The 23,046-nt window shown below is 35.5% G+C and overlaps 1 long non-coding RNA gene and 1 pseudogene across 1 annotated transcript in view; one reads left to right on the top strand and one right to left on the bottom strand.

Annotated features, from left to right (window-relative positions):
• Window positions 1–23,046, bottom strand: part of LOC116632861 — a 314,976-nt gene that overhangs the window by 274,523 nt on the left and 17,407 nt on the right. Inside the window, exon 2 of the long non-coding RNA XR_004299511.1 lies at window positions 4,347–4,404. This is a non-coding gene — a long non-coding RNA (uncharacterized LOC116632861). The remainder of the gene's footprint in view (window positions 1–4,346; window positions 4,405–23,046) is intronic.
• LOC116633449 lies at window positions 1,399–1,533 on the top strand (annotated as a pseudogene).

Genomic DNA, 23,046 nt, shown 5'->3' with positions numbered 1-23,046 from the left:
AGAAAGAAAGAAAGAAAGAAAGAAAGAAAGAAAGAAAGAAAGAAAGAAAGAAAGAAAGAAAGAAAGAAAGAAAGAAAGAAAGAGAAAGAAAGAAGAAAGAAAGAAAGAAAGAAAAAGAAAGAGAAAAAGAAAGAAAGAAAGAAAGGAAGGAAGGAAGAAAGTCAATATAATAGGAAGGCAACCTAGGACTTTCAGTCTTCTGTTCTTACTGCTTAAATAGTCTCACTATCTTTAAAGTTCTTTTCCATTCAGGTAAGACAAAGCCCTATGGGATTCATTCCCCCTTGTGCAAGTTGCTTAGCTGAGCCATACATTTCTATTGGCCCTATTGATTAGGCATCTGCTTCCTCTCTGTGGATGGTTTGCTCTTGTGGAACCGTGTTTAGCAGCTGTTACAGTTCAGATGAGTGTTGACAGGATGAAAATTAAATTAACACCCAATAACATTTTAACACCTGGTCCAACAACTGCAATATCATTGAATTTCACCTTTTCGAAATTGCTTCGGGAGTTAATTCATCCTTACTTTGACTTTGACCTAAGGAGACACTTCTATAATTTTGCTACAAAAGACTCTCCCTTGACTGTTCATTTATAATTTCCGTAAACCTTCCCTCTGATTCACGTTCAATGACTGCATGGGCAGTCTCTAGAAAATACTCAGTAGAAATATTCCATTGGAATGCTACTCTCGAGATTATAACTAAAGAGTGAGCATGAACAGAAAATGTTAACCAAAGGGGAAGTAACGTTTCACTGCAGCATAAGCCAGGCTGATGGGCAAATAACTATCTACTCTGGGAGAATAAAGTTGGGAAGAATACAAGTTTCACACACACTTGTGACTTCCTAAGTCTTGACTGGCTTGTGGATAATGTTAGGGAGATACAGCATGGCCCTTAAGCTGGTGGACTCTGGAGTCAGATGACCTCATTTAAAAATTCAATTCTGCTGTTCCTAAACATGTGCATTGTTTGATACTTGAATCCCTAAGTTTAGTTTCCTCAAAAAAGCCAATAATAGTACCTACTTCACAGGGTTGTTTGACAATTATACAATCCATGTAAAACTCTTAAAGTAATAGTATACTACAGGGTCTGATACATACTAAGTCCTAAGTAAGTCTTACGTACATTATGTCATAAACAACCTAAACTGAAAAGGAGTTTTGAGATCATTTAATCCTATCTTCTCATTTTACTGTTAAGTAAACACAAAGAAGTTTGGTAACTTCCTCAAGGACGTATGTCCACAAAGTCAGTGCTGAGAAACAAATCCAGGTTTCCTCATCAGAACTCATTTTCTTTTTAGACAACTGCCAACTCCCTAATAGGCTACTTACTTAGAAAAGATTCTGTGACCACACTCAGTAACTCATTCACTTAAACTTCTATCTGTATCGCTTCTCGGCCTTTTGGCTAAGATCAAGTGTAGTAACTTCTTCTATCTGTATTTCTCTTCTCTCTGGGAGAAATAAATGGTGCTATTTGCTATTTGCCAGGGCTATTAAGACCCACAGATAATAAAACTGTCATCTTATCTTTGGTGTTTAGAATTCCTATTAGATGCTAGATGTTCTGCCTAAGATAATATAACACAGTACTTAACATACACGAAGGCAAGGAAAAGCTATTCCTGCATAACCACATAATAAATACAGTCTAATAAACAATTGTTAGAAAATGATAATCCATTTAGTGCATTTCCCAAGATCTTTACTTCTTGTTTCTGTTGCCTTCAATTTTATTGCTATTTATTTTTGTAGGGAAGAGGGACTAGCAGAAGTGAGAACTGCATCTTTTAATCTGGTTAGTATTAGTACTTATTAACAGTTTGGGCAACCGTTTTGTATTTCTACAGATTGATACTCTAGACTATACTGAGATTTTTGGATCAGTCATAAATTATATTTACTCATCTATTTTTCCCACCTGCTTTTTCCCCCCACCAGTAGACTTGAGAGCTTTTGTTCTTGTTTTGTGATAGATTATTCTCCCCTAGTATTTTCTTTCTTTTGTTCTGTTTGGTTTTGTTTCATTCCATTTGTTTTATTTCTCATCCTGAATATATGGGAGTGATAATATGGACAGAATTTGCAAGACACAATTTGGAGGAAATAATACTTTCACAAAGTGTGCTTTAAAAAATTATTTTATGTTAATTCTTTGGAGTAAAACACCTCAAATCCTATATTGTTAAGTTTGCAAAATTCAATGTAAGTATTAATTTTTCAGAAAATGTTTTTATAAAAGAACATATAATTTCATGATGAAAAGAAGAATGACAGGGGAGGGGGTATGAGAATCTAACTACTCTAATCTGCTAGTGTGAGAAAAGCAGCTTCCAGAAGTGAAAATCAAATGGTGGGAAATACTGAATGTTTTCAGAATGTTATATAAATTGCTTGATTGCCTCATTCTCCTAAATGGTTCCCTTTGTCCCTTTAGGTAAATAAAGCCTTTGTTACAGTAACTCCAGAAAGGATCTATCTAATCACCCTGGGGAAAATATATATATAATTTGAAATATGTAAGCATTAAAGATATATAATGTGCTTGGCACCACATATATCACTGATTCCTTCTATATTTCCCAGGTAAATGTATAAATATCCTGAGACATGTGTCTTTTCGCTAAAAATAATAATGCTAATAAAAGCAAAAAAAAAGTATTTCCAGCAACCTGAATATGCACTTACAACAGGAAGAAAGGTTACAAGATTCTCAAATTCTCATAGATATGACAGCAGTTTTTTCAGTTATTTGCAAGACTAATTACTCCTACTAAAACTAACATATTCACACCGTGGTCAGTATTAATATTTCAGTGCTGTATGAGGAATGAATTGAAAAGGAAATTTTCATAAACCTGCAAGTTCAACTAAAATATGGTTGAACATTCTTAAAAGGTGATGGCGATTTGCTTTTGAATATTTTAATTATTCTGCACTACAAAAAGATGTGGTAATCTAGGAAAGAAATATTGTTTTTCTAGGAGAAAAAAGAAGAAAAGAAGAATAGAAATCAGGAAAAGTTCCCATCTCTTTCAATACCAATACATGGTGTTTATCAGGTAATATTTCAGAAAATAATAAAATTGGAAGAGTTCTTAATATTTCATTCAATCGACACCCATGCCTCCTGGAAAGAGACTTAGCAAAAGGAGAAAAACAACTATAGCATCTTGAATCAAACAAAGCAGTTCATTAGCCTCTGGTTTTATTTAGAAATACTCCAGACATGAGAAAATCACATTACTTTAAATGCTTATCATGTTCATAATCGATTTGTCCAGTTGCATACAGTGTGATCATTCTGGCAACCAGGGCACTAATCCATTCATCAGGAAGAAAAAAAAAAAATCATTCATTAAAAATCCACACAATCACAAACCTATTATTAAGGCTGAGGATCACCTTATAGGAGCACTTCATTTTACAGATAAAGAGACTATGACTGCAAAAAGTGGCTATGTTTTGCACATGATCACACACATGGTCAGACAAAAAACATGATTCATATGAAGGGATGCTACCTGACAGGCCAACATTCATTTTACCACACCAGACTAGCTGCACAACTCCCTTTATTAGTTATTATCAACACCTAAATGGCAGCATACACTAACAGGAATCCGAAAACTCTGGGATATTTTCCTCTATTTGCCAAAGAGAATCAAGATCTTACCCACTGGGTCATGAATGAGACAGGAAAAGCCATTTGTTCAGATGTTCACCTGCCTGCTCTTGCAGCACCTTAACCAGCTATAGTATAAGATTGCTTCCCTGTTTACTTAACATTTGGTGGCCATGCAATAAATAAAACATCAATCAGCAAGAGTGACTGTATCCAAATCAAGAAAATTTTGGAAGTGAATGTTCACAATTACGTATTTGGTGTCAAAATATATTAGCAGAAAAATTACATATGTAGAGACTGGGTAAGAATATTAATCAAGATATTATTTCTTGCATATATAATGTACTAACTGTTTCAACATAAGACATGTCCACTACTGGAGCTCTCTAAATCTCTTACTATGGCTGTTCTATAAGAAGAATAAGATATATAACCTCTGTTTTGATATTGCTTTGCCCTTACCTCCATAGACTTTTTAGGTATTTCCCTGATTTCGCTTTTAATATAAGTCCCATAAAAAAAATAAACCAACCCACAAATAGTATTTCCATGGAAACTGGAATTCAATTTTCTCTACCAAAGATCACCAAGAAAGCAAAAAAGATCCCATTTTCATCAGCATTTAGGCTAGGAATACCAGTAATACAATGTCATGACCTGGGAACTCTGCAGTGAGAATGTTCTTTAAAGCAGTCTTGACAGACTCACCTAATCAAGATGTCATGTTGCTGTGGCACATCATACCCACATCCACATGAAATACAACCTGTAGAAAGGAAAAGCAGAGAAAGACACAGTCACTCTTTGGCTAATGTTTTATTTATTGCATCACCATCAAATGTTAAGTAAACAGTGAAACAGATTTTCTTTTTACTTAGGATCATGAAAGGAAAGTCCTTTATCTAGAGATTATGATTTAAGGTTTTATTTTCAAACTGGGAATAATAAATGTAGTCATACTTGCTTTCAGTGAAAAATCAAACTTAATATATTTATACAAATACAGCCTTCCTAAGAAAATAGTTATTGAAGCTGAGGCTACTAGAAGTTCATAAAATTCAGACTAAAGGAAAACTGCCTCAATTACACACCAAGGATGAGATTCAAGATGAACTAAGAGAGTACAGAAATATATATATATTTTATATATATAATGTATCGCTGAAATTATATTAAGTATAATAAAATATATATTGCCATCTAATAGAAAATTTTACATATTAAAATCTGAGTTATTTTAGTGATTGCACTCCAAATATATAATTATTTAAAATATTTCCCACCTAAGCTTCTGATATTTTTGTGCAAAGAATGAGTTACCAAACATTTTGAAAAATAATCACACATTCTGAACAGGTTCACAAATTATGAGTGTCACAGAAAGATAACAGTCTAATATGAAATATCGAATGTGGATAGTTGAAAATTTTTTTCTTTGTTCTTCTTACATGTTATGGACATCATGTTCATCTCTTTACAGAACTCTGCCTACACCCTAAAATGTAGACCTTTGAAAAAATGAGAAGTGCTTTCTTAAGCAAGCTACAATACAGGGGCAGATCCTAGGGAGGGGGCAAAATTGCCAGGGTTCCATATTAAAGAAACATGTTGATTAATGATGGGCAATACTAGGGAGTCAGTAAGGAAAAGGAGAAGAAGGTTTGCTAAACTAGGGCTACCACAACAAGAAAGAAGCATCTTCTACAATAAAGGTAACTTTTTCTTATTTAAATCACTAACAACAGGGCGCCTGGGTGGCTCAGTTGGTTAAGCGACTGCCTTCGGCTCAGGTCATGATCCTGGAGTCCCGGGATCGAGTCCCACATCGGGCTCTCTGCTCAGCGGGGAGTCTGCTTCTGCCTCTGACCCTCCCCCCTCTCATGTGCTCTCTCTCTCTCTCATTCTGTCTCAAATAAATAAATAAAATCTTTAAAAAAAAATAAAAATAAAAATAAATAAATCACTAACAACAGTAAGCTCAGATAGTTTATCTATTGTAATCAGCTTCTGTTCCATATCTGAACTCCAAAATCCATATAATTACAGACACATGCCATAAATGATGATTAGCAACCTTGACTGTACTGAACCTACAATGTGGCTAAACTGCCCAAAACTAGTATTAGAGATGGATAGTATCAACAGTTCAATAGCACAATTTTATGGCTGAAACCGACAGGGATCCAATTCTCAGGGAGAATATTCATAGATTCAGGCATTATTTATATATTATAAATATAATAAGTCAATAAATTTATTGACTCTCTTCCCAAAACTCTCTAAAAAGTATATTTCTAACTTGTCTTCCAATATTATCCCATCTCAGGACCTATGAGATTTTGTATTTGAAAATGCTCCTTGAAGTAACTTCCCTTATTTAGATTTAATCAATTACTCCCACCCCTATTCTCTATGAAGATGGAAATTCTATGTCTACCATCTTCAAAACAATTTCTAATTTGTAATCTTTAAAGTCACTGTATTTGTTCAGGTCATCTGAGAAGCAAATACTGAGATGGGAATCAGTCTTTCAAGAGACCTGGAGAAACACCTTCAAAGAATAAAGGGGAGGAAGCAGTAGGCAAAGAAAACCTTCAGATTGCAATGTAGTCCTGACATCTGTGAAAGAAGAGGAGCAAGAAGGAGGATTGGTTGCCATGCAAATCTAAGAAAATCTCAGCCAAAAAGGTGGGGGATTACCAACCCAGATTTGCCCACAAGAAGAATCCAATCTGCCATCCGAATAAGCCAACATTAGTATTCTGGCTGTGCTTAATCACTGACTCAGAAATGTTAGGGAAGCATGGCCTTATTGTAGACATGGTGGTAGATCCAGAGAGATGGCAGCTGGACATGTCTTTAATTATGCTCCACACAACAGGAGATCTGAGGTACCTTTCCATGAGCGCCATAGTAATTTTTGGACTCTTTCTGTATCTTTGAAAGAAGGTCTGAATTTTATCCTAGAGTGTTAAGACACTTTGTAAATGTCCAAAAGTGTGTAAGAATATGTATATCAAAATGCCCTCCAACTAGAGATAGGGATTCTATCAGTCTCACAGTGACAGGGGAATGAAATTGATACCATGCATACTGCCTGCTGACAAACACTGTACTTGAATAAATATATCTCTTTGTTCACCTGGGAAATTAAAAGAAAACCCAAGGACCCTACTTCCCCACTTATAAGTGTATCTTCATTTTTCTCTTGATTGATGAAGCATATATTGTAATGAGTTTTTCAGTTTCTCAGTAAGGGTAACATGCTTCTTCAGAATAGGTATACCCAAGAATTCCTTCCTGTTACTTTTAACTTTTGAATTAAAGGAATGATAGCTTAATTAACCACAGTGCTCCATAAGGTGTAGCTCCTTTGTCTCCCCTCACATAATTCTTAAAGGACCAAGGCAGAACTGCAGTATCTCATGAGTATATAGGGACATGGGGTTCGAGGGTTAAAAGTTCCAAGGCCGCTAAGGAACAACTAGAGAAATGAAATTAGCTACATAGAAACTGTGGTGGTTACTTAGACTTGGTTTCCTATACTTCATTTTACTCTCCTCTTGGAGAGATTAGAAGGCAAAAATCACACAACTTCGACTCCCTCAGAAACTAGGTTTCTAGAAGTGAATGAGTCGCATTCACATATTTGGGAGGTAGTGGTGGTTAGGAAGCAAGCTCTGACAGACCGAACGTTCTTGCTCCCTTGCCACGAACCATCTGGGTATAAGGTGGCAGTGGTAGTAGGTAGGAGGTAGTAGCAGTGGCAATAGCAGGGTTCTGTCCTGTCTTTATCATAGCTTTATCATAGCTATAGTATAAGATGTATTGCACACATCTGTTGTCTTTTTGTCTATTATATATATCTTGTAACAAAAAGTCCAATGGCAACCTCCTTAAAATACTTCCGTAAGTATCTAGTGTCCTATGTAAACACCTAATTCCCAGTATATCCCCAGTTCCCTATAAACACCTGATTCCCTGTAGTAAGTCTCTTTTTGCTTGGTTTCATTTTTCTGAACAAAACTTTAATGGATACAATGATTAGAACAGAGAACGGCATGTTTAATAGGGCAGTAAATGGACTGAAACCATAAGGCAGAGGACTACGGAATATCTGCATCAAGGTGGAAAGTTAATACAATTTTACTCAGGATCTTCCAAAGAAGGACGACTTAGGTAGTAAATCCCGGGGAAGGGGATCCCTGGTAGGGAATACGTAATGCTTAAAGACTTGCTAGTAGATTTTGATGGGGATAGGACACCCAAAGGTACCAAAGATCAGTTCCAAGTACTTAATGATAATATATCTTTGTGTTGTAGAGCACTTTGAAGATTGTGAAGTGGAACCATCTGAGCATTTCTTAGCTAGTGCTCTAAACAAATGGAGCTAAAAATTGAGCTAAACATGAGAAATATTATCTGTTTTGTAGACAAAGAGACTGGGTCTCAAAGAGATTTTAATAACTGGCAAGCAGCGGAATCTGGATAAAAACAGTTTTTTTGGCTCTCAGTATATTTTATCCAATACAATGCAGCCTCTCCACATAATATCCCTCCCACACAACAGTAAAGCTTTTTTAAAAAATATGATTTGGACTCACAGATGAACTATTTAGATATTATATAGAAATTAGAAGAAATCTATAAAAACCTTTATATCCACTCAAATAAATAGTAAAAGAATGCACTTATCACTGATCTTTCAGTGTGACAACTAAAATTTTCAACAGCAAGCCTAACAGCAATCTCATTACCTCATTTTCTTTGTCTAATAGCATCCTGAGAGTGCATACACACTTTAATTTTTGCCTTCTAAAGACTCTACACATCTTACTCTCTTGGGGTATTGTCATTATCCATTTGTTCCTACTGTAGGTGATTGTACCTCTCCATTCCACACTCATTTGATAGAGATTCAGAATTATTGAAATTTTATATCACTGAGTATCATACAGTATTTCTAGTGGAATTTAAGGACCAGACAGTAACATGCACATCACAAAGGAAAATGTGTTTTATGAAATATATTAACACGAATGGAGTGTACTTCAAGGTGAGCAACAGAATACAAGCAAAAGACAACAGATGTGTGCAATACATCTTACAGCAGGCTGTAGATGGGACAACCAGACCCAATGTTTTTGATTCTACAATTTTAAGTGACCTGCAATCCACATTTATTCAATCCAAAAAGTATTGAAATTTGGTAAAATGTAACTAGAATTAAATCTATATATCATAATTCTATCACGGGAAATGTGCCAAGGAAGGGATTACTACATTTTATATACAGCATTATTTATAAAATAGTTTTGCTATTATGTAATGAGCATCAAGTATGTGCCAGAACAATACTAGATGCTCCACATAAATTATCATATTTATGCTTCACAATAACCTTATACAATATTAAAATTACATCTGTGAATAGAGAAACATCTCAGAAAGTTTAGAACTCTCCTTAAGAGTACATAATTAATAAGTGGTAGCACAAAATGTGAAATTGAATAACTTGGTGCATGTATGATTAAGCCAGACAAGCTCTCTAGGCTCACACTGGCAGAAATTGTCTTACATTAAATTGAACTAGGTCATCTGGTTCATTTTTAATCTAAAACCCTTAGTAAATACTTTCTGAACTCCTCTTATTTTCAGGCCACCTAGAACAGCTGTGCTTTGAAGGATGAAACTAGGAAATTAGACACAAATTCTAAAATAAAGATGCTGAAGTTGGTAGGGAGGTAAGACCTACACTAACAATGATATAATGAGGAGTGTGAAGTGAGCCCTAAGAAACAAACAAATATAATCCTTTGGAAGTTCACAGAACAAACTATTATATTTTATTAATGAATCAGGAATGACTCTGCAGAAGTGATAGCATATGAGCCAGGCCTACAAGGATGGGTGAAATTTAAGGTCAGATAATAAGTGTTGGTGAGGATGTGGAGAAAGTATAAGCCTTATACACTGCTCGTAGACATACATAATGGTGCAACTGCTTTGGAGAATAATCAGTTAGTTCCTCAATGGATTAAACACAGAGTTACCATATGACCCAGAAATTCTACTGCTACATATATACCCAAGAAAAATGAAAACAGACGTCCATACAAAAACTGTACACAGTATTTATAGAAATATTATTTATAAAAGCCAAAAGATGGAAATAACCCAAATGTCAATCAACAAAGAGATAAACAAATGTGGCATACCCATACAATGGAATATTACCTCTAATACATGCAACATAAATGAATCTTGAAAACATTATGCTATATGAAAAAACCCAGTCACAAAAGTCCATGTATTACACAATTCCATCCATATGAAAGTCAATAATAAGTAAATCTATAGTGACAGTGATTGCTTAGGGCTGGGCAGACAGATGAGTAGATTAGGGTATGAGAGCTAAGGATATGGGGTTTCTTTTTGAGTTGATAAAATAGAGGAAAAATCTTTCCAGACACGAAAAACAGCATAAGCCCAAGAAAAAGAGTTAGCAATTATCTGTTTTTGCCTTCCCCTTTTGCTTTTTGTAAGATGTTGTCTTGACAAGATAGTGATCATATGGAACATTACCCATCCACAAACTGATGTGTTTTTTTATTCCTTGTACGAATAAGATATAACTATACTTAAAAATCAACATAAAATCCTCCCTTATACCTTTCCTTCTGTGCTTAAATTATAGTTACTTTCTTATTGTTAGTTTGTTTTGATTTATAGTTGTATGTTCTGGTATATTAGTTTTATATTACTGTGTAACAAATTTACCATAAATTTAGCAGCTGAAAATAGCATCTATTTATTATCTCACAGTTCTGTATGTCAGAAGTCCAAACAGGCATGGCAGCATTCTCTGCTCAGGGTCTCACAAGGCCATAATCAAGGTATCAGCCAGGCTGGGATTTTATCTGGAGGCTCTAGGGAAGAATCCACTTCTAAGCTAATTCAGTTTACTGGCAGAATTCAGTCCTTTGTTATTGTATGACTGAGGGTCCCATTTCTTTGCTGGCTGTTAGCCAGGCATTACTTTCAGCAACTAGAGGCTATACTTGGGTCCTTGCACATGCTGTCTCCATTTTCAAAGCCAGCAATGTAACAATACATCACATCCTTATTGTGCCTTTAATATCTCTGACTTTGCTTCTGACACCACTGAGAGAAAACTCTGCTCTTAAATGGTTCATGTGATTAGGTTAGGCCCATCCCCATATTCTCCCTTTTGATTAACTCAAAGTCAGCTGATTAGTAAATTTAATTACATCTGAAAACTCTTTTTCAGTGTAAGATAACATAAGCAGGGGTATACTATCTCATCCTTCACGATCCCATGGATCAGGGCAGGAAATCTTGAGGGTCCATTTTAGAATTCAATCTACTATACCTGGTTTAAATGAAAAGATTTCTATGGACAAGTAAACAAGTAGTACTGTCTAAGAAATGATAAATAGGTTTCTTTTCTCTGCCCAACATCTCCACATGCTAAAGCAGTTTGTGTACATTATAATTTACCAAGAAAGAAATGCTCTGTTTTTCAAATTATATATAATTGGTCATAATTCAGTTCATCAGGACCAGCACTGGTCATGATTTTTTTATTCAGCAAAAATTTATATATTGCTTAGCATGTATCAGACAATTTTAACAAAATTAACACACGTCTTGAATTTTTACTGATAAAGAAAATGGGCACAGAGAGCCTAACCACAGGTGGGACAGTTAGTGAATGGTAGAGCCAGGATATGAACCCAGGCTCTACTTGGGTTTCTGGAATCTAACTAATCAAGATCAGTGCTCTTAGGCTCTATACTAGCACTCTAATTTTTGCTTATATTTCACTGATTTTGAAAAATAACATTCTATGTAATGGTTCCCAAACATAGATTACATTAAAATCTTTTGTTGAGTCAATCTATCACATTCATCATCAATCCTGAGAAACATGGCTTTAGATATGCTTCTCTTTAAGATTTATTTATCTATTTGAGAGAGAGAGTAGGAGAGTGAGCGTGAGTGGGGGGCAGAGGGAGAGAATCTCAAGCAGACTCCCACTGACTGTGGAACCAGAGGCAGGGCTGGATCCCAGAACCCTGAGATCATGACCTGAGCTGAAATCAAGAGTCAGTCGCCCAACCGACAGAGCCACCCCGGCACCCCTAGAAATGCTTCTATCTATAGCCTAACAAAATTGTAAATCTTACACAAATATTTGACTTTAAATACATTTCAGTAAATTTAAAACCAAGTCTGTAATATCAGGTGTTGCAAAATATTTTTTTTTTTAATCCATTTAAACGGGGGCGCCTGGGTGGCTCAGTCAGTTAAGCATCTGCCTTGAGATCAGGTCACGATCCCAGGGTCCTGGGATCCAGCCCTGCATCTGGCTCCCTGCTCAGTGTGGGGGTCTGCTGCTCTTCCCTGATTGTGTTCTTTCTCCCTCTGTCAAATAAATAAATAAAATATTTTTAAAAATCCATTTAAATAGTCCCTATTGTTTCAATATTTCATGAAAAGAACTCAGATTCAGATAAACTTCAATAATTATTTAGGTTTATAGAACAGACCAGGAATTCACTGAGGTAAAGAAATTCTCACTTCTCAGATTCAGTTATACTCAGGAAAACAAGAGTAAAAGGTGGAAAATATGTACCATAATATATTAAGCACCACATAGGAGCAATAAACTTAATTACTTAGAGCAATATGGAATAATTTTAAGATATATATTTCAAGTTAAAAAAATAGAAATGGAAAAAATCTAAAGCATTTAAGTGAAGATGAAGGGCAGGCAGGCATACAAATAAAAATTCCATGTATTATTTTTCCAAAATGCATATATAGTTACAATATAATGGGTACAGATAAGGGTCAAAATATTTAAAATATTAAAGCTTCAATCAATAGTATTTTAAAATTATCATAATCACATGCCTGACCATGGAGCCTTGCCAAGTCCTGGCTCTCTTATGGAAACTGTCTATCTACTGGCCTTCACTACTGGGGGAACTCTGGCTATTTCCTGCTGTCCCTACCTTCTCTCCTTTACCTGCATATCCACTGCCATTAATTATTTAATTCATTAACTAAGTGTAAGATCAGCAGTTGTACCACCCTACTTAAATGATGTGTGTGCTGTTTAGAAGGTCATCTGTTTAAAGCATAGGTCATATTATTTTCAACTTGTTATATATGTGATCATTTCTTCTAGAAGTTAAGCATCAACTCTTCAATCAAGAAAGTGATTTCATATGGTAACATGGTTTCTATAAGAATATTGATTTATATTACAGCTTTTGAGGTATCTTTTCATCAATATAAAATTCTCATATAATAGATATGCATAGATTTCTGAGGGCTAAAAAATAAAGTTGATATACTCTTTAATATTTGTCTGCTTATTTTATTAGGATAAAAACTAAAGTTATTCTTGAGGATTCACATAAATATCCCATATCTTTCCAAAGCATTTTTCATTAATAAAGAATCAAGATTATATTTCCAGAAGTCACTTGTTTGAACCTTTTTACATAAATAATTTAGCTAAAATAACCTAATTATAAGAGAATTTCCTAATCTCAAAGCAAAGAAATAGCAGTCATGACAACATCTACTATTTTTGTCATTCATTTACTATAATAACAATGAAAAAAAATAACACTTCACATTCTTGCTATGCCAAAATTTGATGAGGTCACTATTTTTTTTTGGATGGAAGTCATATGAAAAAGTTTTATTAAACTTACAGCAAAGAAGAAAGCTAAAAAAGTTGAATATGTCAGCCATAGGGTGACATTGCTCTTGAAATTGCTCAATTTTAGTAGTGAAAGCTCAGTTTACAGTATTACTCACTACAGTAGGAAGAAGGTAAAACTTCCTCAGCTTCCACTTCATGTCATAAATATGCAAGTTTCTTTCTGATATTTTTATTTAATATTAAGAAATATCTTCCAGATGTTACTTTAAAATGTTACTAGTCCTAAAAAAATTAAAGCCTGAACAATAAACACTTGCTCACACATATTCTGATGATATTAATGGAAAAATATATTAGAATAGTTAAAGTCTAAAAGAAGATTCCCCTCTCTATGCAAATAAGATGTATGACAGGTTACCTTGCAAAAACTGTTACCCATTGGTGGCTCTGGTCTCTATTATACTTTGATAACTCACTACAATGCTGTATTTTTGAGAATATGAGTATATTCTCTCACATAACAAAAAAGTTTATGGATAATATCATTAAGAGAATTGCACTGACTGGGGGGCAGGGGAGTCCTTTCACAAAAATATGTATATCAAACCACCACAATGTACACTCTTTTAAGATTTAATTATTTGAGAGAGACAGAGTGCATGCATGCAGGGGGACGGCCAGAGGGATAGGGAGAGAAGCAGACTCCCCGCTGAGCAGGGAGCCAGACACAGGGCTGATCTCACAACCCTGATATCATGACCAAAATCAAGAGCCAGACACTCACCTGACTGAGCCACCCAGGTGCCCCAACACTTTTAATATTTTACAATTTTTATGCCATTTATTATACCTCAATAAACCTGAATTTTAAAAAAGGCAGTTGCATTGAGTCCAAAAAACTCTTACGAACAGTATTTCAAAAATAAATATGATTTGATACACCAAGAGATAGATGTGTAGGTCTGCTGTTGTGCAAGACCTTGAATTAATATTCATTTTGGTTGATGAGCTCCAAAAACAAATCACATTTTTATCAATATTTTCTTTAATTAACTCTCATACATTTAGTCTGCCTATTCAGATGAATTCTGCACTGCTATACTATAAATTGACTGAGGAGAAGAACAACTGCTTGAAAGCCAGAGAAACAGGCTTCCTGAAGACAGAATAGACCAAGAAGTCAAAAAGCCATGAACTATTCCAAACATTTTAGCAAAAATTCAAATGAAGTTTCAGTTAAGCAAGATAAGTTCTAGAGATCTACTTTATGACATTATAACTGTATTGTACCTAAAAAATTTAAAAGCATCAATCTCATGTAAAAGTATTCTTACTATAATGAAATAAAATTAAAAATAAAAAATAATTAGAGATTCAGTGAATGCTTTTTTTGTGCATACCTCCAGCATTATTTATAGACAAATTTCTCTAAAGACTAATTTATTTCACATTTTATTATTTTCTCTTTGCCATTTGCTCTTTATTCCCTTTTAATTCTTGCCAAAGCGTTTAAACTGTTCTGAAGTTCAACAATAACTTACCCATCAACTCAAATATATTTTTTTCTTTATCCTCTTCCATGACCTTTATTTATTTTTATTTTTATTTTATTATGTAAGTCACCATACAATACATCATTAGTTTTTGATGTGGTGATCCACGATCCATTGTTTTCATATAACACCCAGTGCTCCATGCAGTACGTGCCCTCCTTAATACAATCCCCCCACCCCCCTCCGCTCTAAAACCCTGTTTGTTTCTCAGAGTCCATAGTCTCTCATGGTTCATCTTTCCCTCCGATTTCCCCCCTTCATTTTTCCCTTCCTTCTCCTAATGTCCTCCATGCTATTCCTTGTGTTCCACAAATAAATGAAACCATATGATAATTGACATTCTCTGCTTGATTTATTTCACTTAGCATAATCTCCTCCGGTCCCATCCATGTTGATGTAAAAGTCGGGTATTCATCCTTTCTGATGGCTGAGTACTATTCCATTGTATATATGGACCACATCTTCTTTATCCATTCATCTGTTGAAGGGCATCTCGGCTCTTTCCACAGTTTGGCTATTGTGGACATTGCTGCTATGAACACTGGGGTGCATATGGCCCTTCTTTTCACTACATCTGTGTCTTTGGGGTAAATATCCAGTAGTGCAATTGCTGGGTCATAGGGTAGCTCTATTTTTAATTTTTTGAGGAACCGCCACACTGTTTTCCAAAGTGGCTGTATCAGCTTGCATTCCCACCAACAGTGTAAGAGGGTTCCCCTTTCTCCACAACTTCTCCAACATTTGTTGTTTCTTGCCTTGTCATTGTTTGCGATTCTAACTGGTGTAAGGTGGTATCTCAATGTGGTTTTGATTTGAATTTCCCTGATGGCTAATGATGATGAACATTTTTTCATGTGTCTGTTAGCCATTTGAATGTCTTCTCCATGACCTTTAAGCTCCACTAGAGACTCTCCGATTATCACTGCCTGACCATGCCCATTTCTGATTTCCCTCTGACCTTCTACAACTATTTCTTCTCCTGTCTTCCTTACTGGCTCTTTTTCCCCAATCTACCTTCCAAAATGGTGTCCTCATCCCTTTGCCCCATCCTTTCCTCTTTTATTACTTTTTTTCTTTTCTCTTAGCTATTCCTCACTATACTTCATGACTTTCAAGATTACTTCTGTGGCCCACCAGCAAGTCTACAGCTACTACCTTATTTCTTTTTCTTATTTTTCTTTCTTTTTTTTTCTTTTTTCCTTCTTTTCTTTTTCTTTCTTTTTTTTTTTTTTTTAATTGAGTAAGTTCTATGCCCAACATGGGACTTGAACTCATGGCCCTGAGATCAAGAGTCACATGCTCTACCAACTGAGCCAGCCAGGTGCCCCTACTACTTATTTCATCATCCTCATTTGTAGCTACCTATTTGCTTAATCTACTTTGAGACCATTACAAAATCTCAAAGGCCAGATTCACAAAGCTGAACTTCTCAGGTTCCTAGTTAAAATGACTTCTCCTATTACATTTCCCCTTTCAGCTTGACTATTTTCCCCAATCACCCACACTTGAAACTTCTGAATTTCATTTTTTAGTTCATACATCTTGCTTTCTACCCATTTTGTTTTCTACCCATTTTGTTTTTACTTTGGAACATATAACTTAAACACATTAATCTTCTCTTAATTTCCAAAATCTCAAAGTAGATATAAAACTTTCAAATGGAACCATGGCTGTTACCTCCAGGAGAAATATACAATCATGCAAAAATGGAAATAGTTTAGTGTTAAAGATAGCTTCATAATATGACAACTTTTGTCAGGCTGCATCTAATTTGAAAGCTCTAGCCCCCACAATGCATTCATTTAAGTCAATCATTCAATTAGCAATTATGTTTTGAGTACTCCCTATGTGTCAGGTCCTGTCTTAGGCAATAGATACATAGTAATGAACAAAACAGATAACTTACCTGCATTAATGACACTTATATTTTAGGGGTAGTAGAGGAGTAGACAAAATATAAATAAGGTAGAGGTTACCTATAAAACCCTATGTGACACCATAGTACAACACAGATATGAAATAGATGAGGGGCACAATAATCTAGGAAAAAAACAACTGTCAGTAATAGCAGGTATCATGTAGGCCACACATTGAATGATATCAACACTTCTTTTATTTTAGGACTACGCAGTTCAGCACAATAGAATATGGGTTAAAGTTGTATTTTTATTTATTTTTTTTTCTTTTTAAAGATTTTATTTATTTATTTGAGAGAGAGAGAATGAGAGACAGAGAGCACGAGAGGGAAGAGGGTCAGAGGGAGAAGCAGACCCCCCACTGAGCAGGGAGCCCGATGTGGGACTCGATCCCGGGACTCCAGGATCACGACCTGAGCCGAAGGCAGTCGCTTAACCAACTGAGCCACCCAGGCGCCCTAAAGTTGTATTTTTAGCTATAAAAACAGAGCCTGTACCTTTAAGTGCAAGCTCTGTGCAATTAAGGAATGAAAGACTAGTAGTTCTCAGCTATTAGTATAAGCCTTGATACGAAAAAGTTACTGTCTGGTGGTACAAAATTATGGCCTGGTGCAAGGCCACATTCAACTAGAATAACTTTTCCTTTTTGCCTTTAGTCAACCTGATTAATAATTCCCCCAATTCCTTTGTAAGTTTATTAGTTAGAGTTCTCTAGACAGAACCAATAGGGTGTGTGTGTGTGTGCATGCACGCGTGTGCATGGGGAAGGAGAGAGAGAGAGAGAGACTAACTTATTATAAGGGATTTGTTCATACAGTTATGAAGGCTGATAAGTCCCAAGATCTGCAGTTGGGAAACGAGATGAACGAGAGCTGATGGCATGAGTTCCAGTTCAAGTCTGAAGGCCTGAGAAAATAATGTCATAGCTCAAAGATGGTCAGACAGAGCGAGTTCCCCCTTACTTGTAGGAGGGTCAGCCTTTGGTTCTGTTCTGTTTTCAACTGATTGGATGAGGCCCACCCACATTAGGGAGAGCAATCTGTTTTACACAACCTACCAATTCAGATGCTAATCTCATCCAGAAACCAAGCACAATAATGCTTGAGCAAATGTCTGGGCACCTCATGATCCAGTCAAGCTGACACATAAAATTAACCATCACAGTGACAAAGTATGAGTGAACCACACACACAGACACACACACACACACACACACACACTTTCTTATATATCATCTCATTTAATCTCTAACTCATTTCTCTGAAACCAAACCCAACCCCTTTCAATCTAACCACACTATGCTGCTAGCTTACTCTTCCTAAAGCACCATCTCATCATGTCATTCTGTGCAAAGACCTGCCACAGTTCTCTACTCACTGCAGTATACTGTCTATGTTATCTACATAATCTACTGCTAAACATTGATATATGCTACTAACAGTCAAAATGAAATACTTGCTGTTTCTCATTCATATATTGCTCATCCTATTCCTCCCCCCCATTTTACACACTCCAAATGCCTCCTGTTCTCAGGACTCAATTGAAATGTTATTTCAGTCATGAGTTTTATCTACTCAAACTAATCTCTTTATTTTACATAAAACAATCTCTCTGCATTTTGCACATGAAGCACTGTCTCCTTGAATTGACCTCCTAATTTTGGATTTTCCAAGGTTCAATCTATGATCACCTCCTCTTCATTGTCTGCACTCACTTCTTTGGTGAGTCATCCAATCTCATAGCTTAAAATACTTCTTTGCCAAGGACTCAGAAATTGACTTACCCTACCCAGTCTTCTTTTCAGTGTCCCAGACCTATGTAATCAAATTGATAATTCCACCAGGAAGTTTAATAGACTTTTCAAACATAACATGTCCAAAACTGTACTCCTGATCTTCCATCCAAAATTGCTCTTCCCTATCTCAGAGGGTAAAAACACCATCCTTACAGTTGCTCACACCAAAAACTTGGAACAGTCTTTTACATATCCCTCTTTCTCTTGCAAACCCTGTCCAATGCATCAGAAAATCCTTTGGCTCTACCTTTAAACTTTAACCAGAATCAAACTAATTCCCAGTAATTTGATTGCTATCACCTGGTCTTATCCACCATTATTTCCTTGTGTGGATTTTTGTAATATCTTCCTGATTAATAAGCTTTTTTAATGTTTTTTTATTATTCATGATACAATAGGCAATAGTCTGCAAAGATCTACATTAACCATTATTTCCATTACCTCTCTAACCTCACCAGTTACTCCTTTTTCCATTGTTCATTCTATATAAGCCTCACTTGTCTCTTTGCTATTCCTCATGTACACCAGACATACTCCATTCTGGGGCATTTTCAGTGACTGTTTATCTGTCTAGAATGTTCTTCATCAAAATACTCTTATGACCAACTTCCTCACCTCTATGAAGTCTTTACATAAATACCACCTTCTCCATAAAGCCTACTCTGACCATCCTATTTAAAATTACAACTCTCCCACCCCACACTCTTGATTACCTCTACCTCTTCTATTTTTTTACCCATGGTGTTTATCACCTTCTAATATGCTATTTAATTTACTTACACAATGTTTATTTTTCCATCTCTTCCTACTGGGATGCAAGATCTATAATAGCATGTATTTTAATATGTTTGGTCACAAATATATCTCAAGTGCCTAAGTCAATGTTGAATGAATCATGCTTCCCTCTTTTAAGCTATTTTACATATTACACACTATAGTGAAGTTATTGTGTATATCTTATTTCCTTTCTCATTTTGTGGTCTCCATTAGGAAAAGATCAGCGTCTCATTTATCTTTATTAAACACATCTCCATCCACAATGTTCAGCATTTTGGTTTGCATGCAAGTCTTAGTACTATTTTGGAACAAAGAGTACAAACTAAAACAAGTTAATTTTTTTAAATGAGGCAAATTAATTTTTAGTATATGAATGTTTCACTGAAATGAAAGTTATCAGATACTTTCCTCTCCACACTTAAGAAATAACAAACTAGAGACTGGAAAGCCATTGGAAAGACAGAGGGTCCCCTGTCTTTCCTCTGTGGGACCAGGTGGTTGTTCATCTCTGGTTCTCTGCACATTCACTACATTTCTGGCAGCCTCTACTTTTTTCTCTCTCTCCAACTATTCTCCTCGATCCCCAATTTCATTTCTACCTCTCACTGCTTCTTCATATTCTTAACAAAAGATGGCTATCCACAGCTCCCTAGTTTGTTCTCACTCAAAGAATATGTGACCCATTTCAGTGTCAAGGGCTTTGGCCTACTTAATATGAACCATAAAAATTTAACCTCCCAAATTTTATTCAAGCCTTCTCCTGATCATTTAAGTGGCCCTTGCTATAGGTCCAAATCTCTTACCAGGAAACCTTCCTAGCTCAGCAGACACTGCCAATGGAGCAACCAAACTCACTCAAGCAATTAATAAAAGAAATCTTGACTAGGTTGAAGAATTCATTTTGACTAATTAAATTGATTCCTTTGTCCCATTCATCACTCATTTTCTTTAAACAGTTACGCCAATTTACTTTGTCCTACTATGAGGTTTATAACCTTGCATGTTTATAGTAGAAAGAAATGGAAAGACAAGGCTAAAAGGAAGTTTCAAACCCAATAGGCAAAAAGGGTATCTGCCCAATTTTCATTTATATCACTCTAAAACCTCTAGGCAAGATATCTTGAGTTACAGTTTTAAAGAAATCACTATGAACTAAATCTTCACCATTCTTACCCTCTAAATGATCATTTTCTTATTGTTATCTCTGGTTGTCATAAAGATACCAGATCACAACTTTCTACATAAGCCATGGAGAGAACATTATTAAGAAAAACTACAACAAAATTTTAAAGACAGAGATCTCATCTCTTTGATATTTTTTTTCCTTTTCTTCTATTTCTTCTAAATTTAAAATTATATTTAACAACTAGAGACAGCAATAGAAAAAGCTTATGATTAATGTCACTGCTCATCTGAAGTTTGAACTATCTCATTGCCTTCTTTCTCCATTCCATCCATCCTACTCTGTTGCAGTTTTAAAACACAAAGTCTTTGACATGTGTTTCATTGATAGGTGATTCCCCTTGAATCTGGGCAAGGTTGAATCTGGACAAGGTTGTGTCTGCAATATAATATGCCCATGTAACTTCTATAGCTAGGTCATAAAAGATTATGTAATTTCCATTTTCTTTACTAGAACACATGCTCTAGAAGCCCTGAGCAACTGTGTAACAAGTTTAACAATTATATGACTGTCATGCTGGAGTGAAGTCATGTAGATCCCCAGATGAACATTTCTTGCTGAGCCCATTCTTCTGTCATCCTAAGTTAGGTGCCAAACATGTGAGTGAAGAATCCTGAAAGGGGACCCTCTGGCCCAAACTGAGTCTTCAGCCCTTGAACTACTCCTTGTCACTGAATCATTCCATGACATAATAAATGTAGCTTTATACCCCTAAATTTTGTGGTAGTTTGTTATACAAGAATAGATAACTGGAATACATCCCAAGGCAGTAGTTGTTTCCTTTGACTTCTGAACAACCTCTCCACTAATAATATATTTATAGCCTTATTCATAAAGGATCTGATAAATATCATTCACAGTGAAGTATTACTAGGTGATAACTCATTATAAGCCTGTGAGCCTCCAGCTTCCTCATTTTAAAACCAAGGGTATGTGCTTTGTAATTTCTAGGTCCCTTTCACTTTTGGCCTTTTTAGCCCTCATAAGCAGTGCCTTAACTTTGAATAATGAAGCACCAATGGTGGTAGATATGGGGATGTAATTTGATTTCTAAATATTTAGCTTAGAACCACTCAAATATATCATTATGTTGTCATCTTCATCAGTTTTCTCCAAGACGATACCTAGTTAGAGACTATGTCAATTCAACATTTCTTAAGGCAGAGACATTTATGTCTCTTCCTTAATTACTTTAAAATACAGTGTGTGATTTTACTTTCCATTTTCACAATAGTGCATAGAAGCAGTTCTCTCTAAATCATTAAATGGGTAGAATATTAGGCAGAGATATATTTCTGGTTGTTTGCTCTGGAATGCAAATAAAAATGCATGCAGAGTTTCCTAAGGATCAGATTTGCTCAAGCAGTATTCTGACCCAACACATTCTCTTGTTCATCTTTAGATATTACAGTATATTGCTAAGTTTTTTTTCTTCCTTAAATATTATCCCTAGTTATTTTTTCATTTAATCAAGTGTTAGCTGAAAACTTTCCATGTAGATTTTTATCTTCTCTTCCTCCTACTGGTAGACCACCAGCCATTAGTAAAAAAATGAGTGAATTCAAGTCATTAGGACCTAAATGGAAAGACTGTGGCAGTTAACCAAGCTATATTACCCATTAAAGCTTAAATCTGTGCTTTTCTGAAATTCCTGAGGTAACACTCACATCATGGATTGCATGTGTTGTCCTTTTGGAAGTGGAGAATGACATTAGAAAAACTATAAAATTATTTTTGACTGAGAACATATTGAAACTTATCATTATCCAACTCTGGTGCTTTGACTAAAATGTAAAACACTTTTTACTGAAGCACTGAAGCTCTCATTAAGTAGCCTCAGCTTAGTCAAAGCGCGATTGTTGACCTTCTGTGCTTAAGGCATGTGCTGTTCCATGCAGATAGAGGCTTTTCTACTACACTCCTCTTGATGGTGCATAATGGGAGCTACATGTGCATATCAGGAGGAGAATAGACCTTAATTTGGAATATTAAGTAGCACAGGCACATAAAAAGCCTTCATTAAAATATTAAAAGTGTGCTAAACCCATAAGAGCTAAGCGATGTGTTCCTATGGGAGGAAAATTCCAACCTCAAGCTCCCTCCTTATCTTAATTTCTGACATTTGTTTATAAGAAAGAACATTAACTTAGAAAGTCACTTTTATCCAGTGGCTGCTAAAGTACTACTAGACTAGACTACCAAAGGATTAGCCATAGTTTGCCTGTTGCAGAACACAACAATAAACAATCATTGTATCCCTGAAACTACCAAACCAGACAGATACAAGGTTCATTTTGTAATCTTGAGCAAAATGGGGAAAAAATATTCATACAATAATTATTTTCACCAAGGCAATGATAGCCCCATCAAGGTTTTGGTATTATAGCTATGTCAATGGACAGGTGAATGCTCACATTTACAAAGGACATTTAAGGAACACCCACCATAAGAAAATTCCTGAAATGGGGCTTTGAGGCTCCA

The sequence above is a fragment of the Phoca vitulina genome, unplaced genomic scaffold (genome assembly GCF_004348235.1).
Source record: "Phoca vitulina isolate PV1807 unplaced genomic scaffold, GSC_HSeal_1.0 scaffold7, whole genome shotgun sequence".
NCBI lineage: Eukaryota > Metazoa > Chordata > Mammalia > Carnivora > Phocidae > Phoca > Phoca vitulina.
This window is presented reverse-complemented; position numbering and strand designations above follow the sequence as displayed.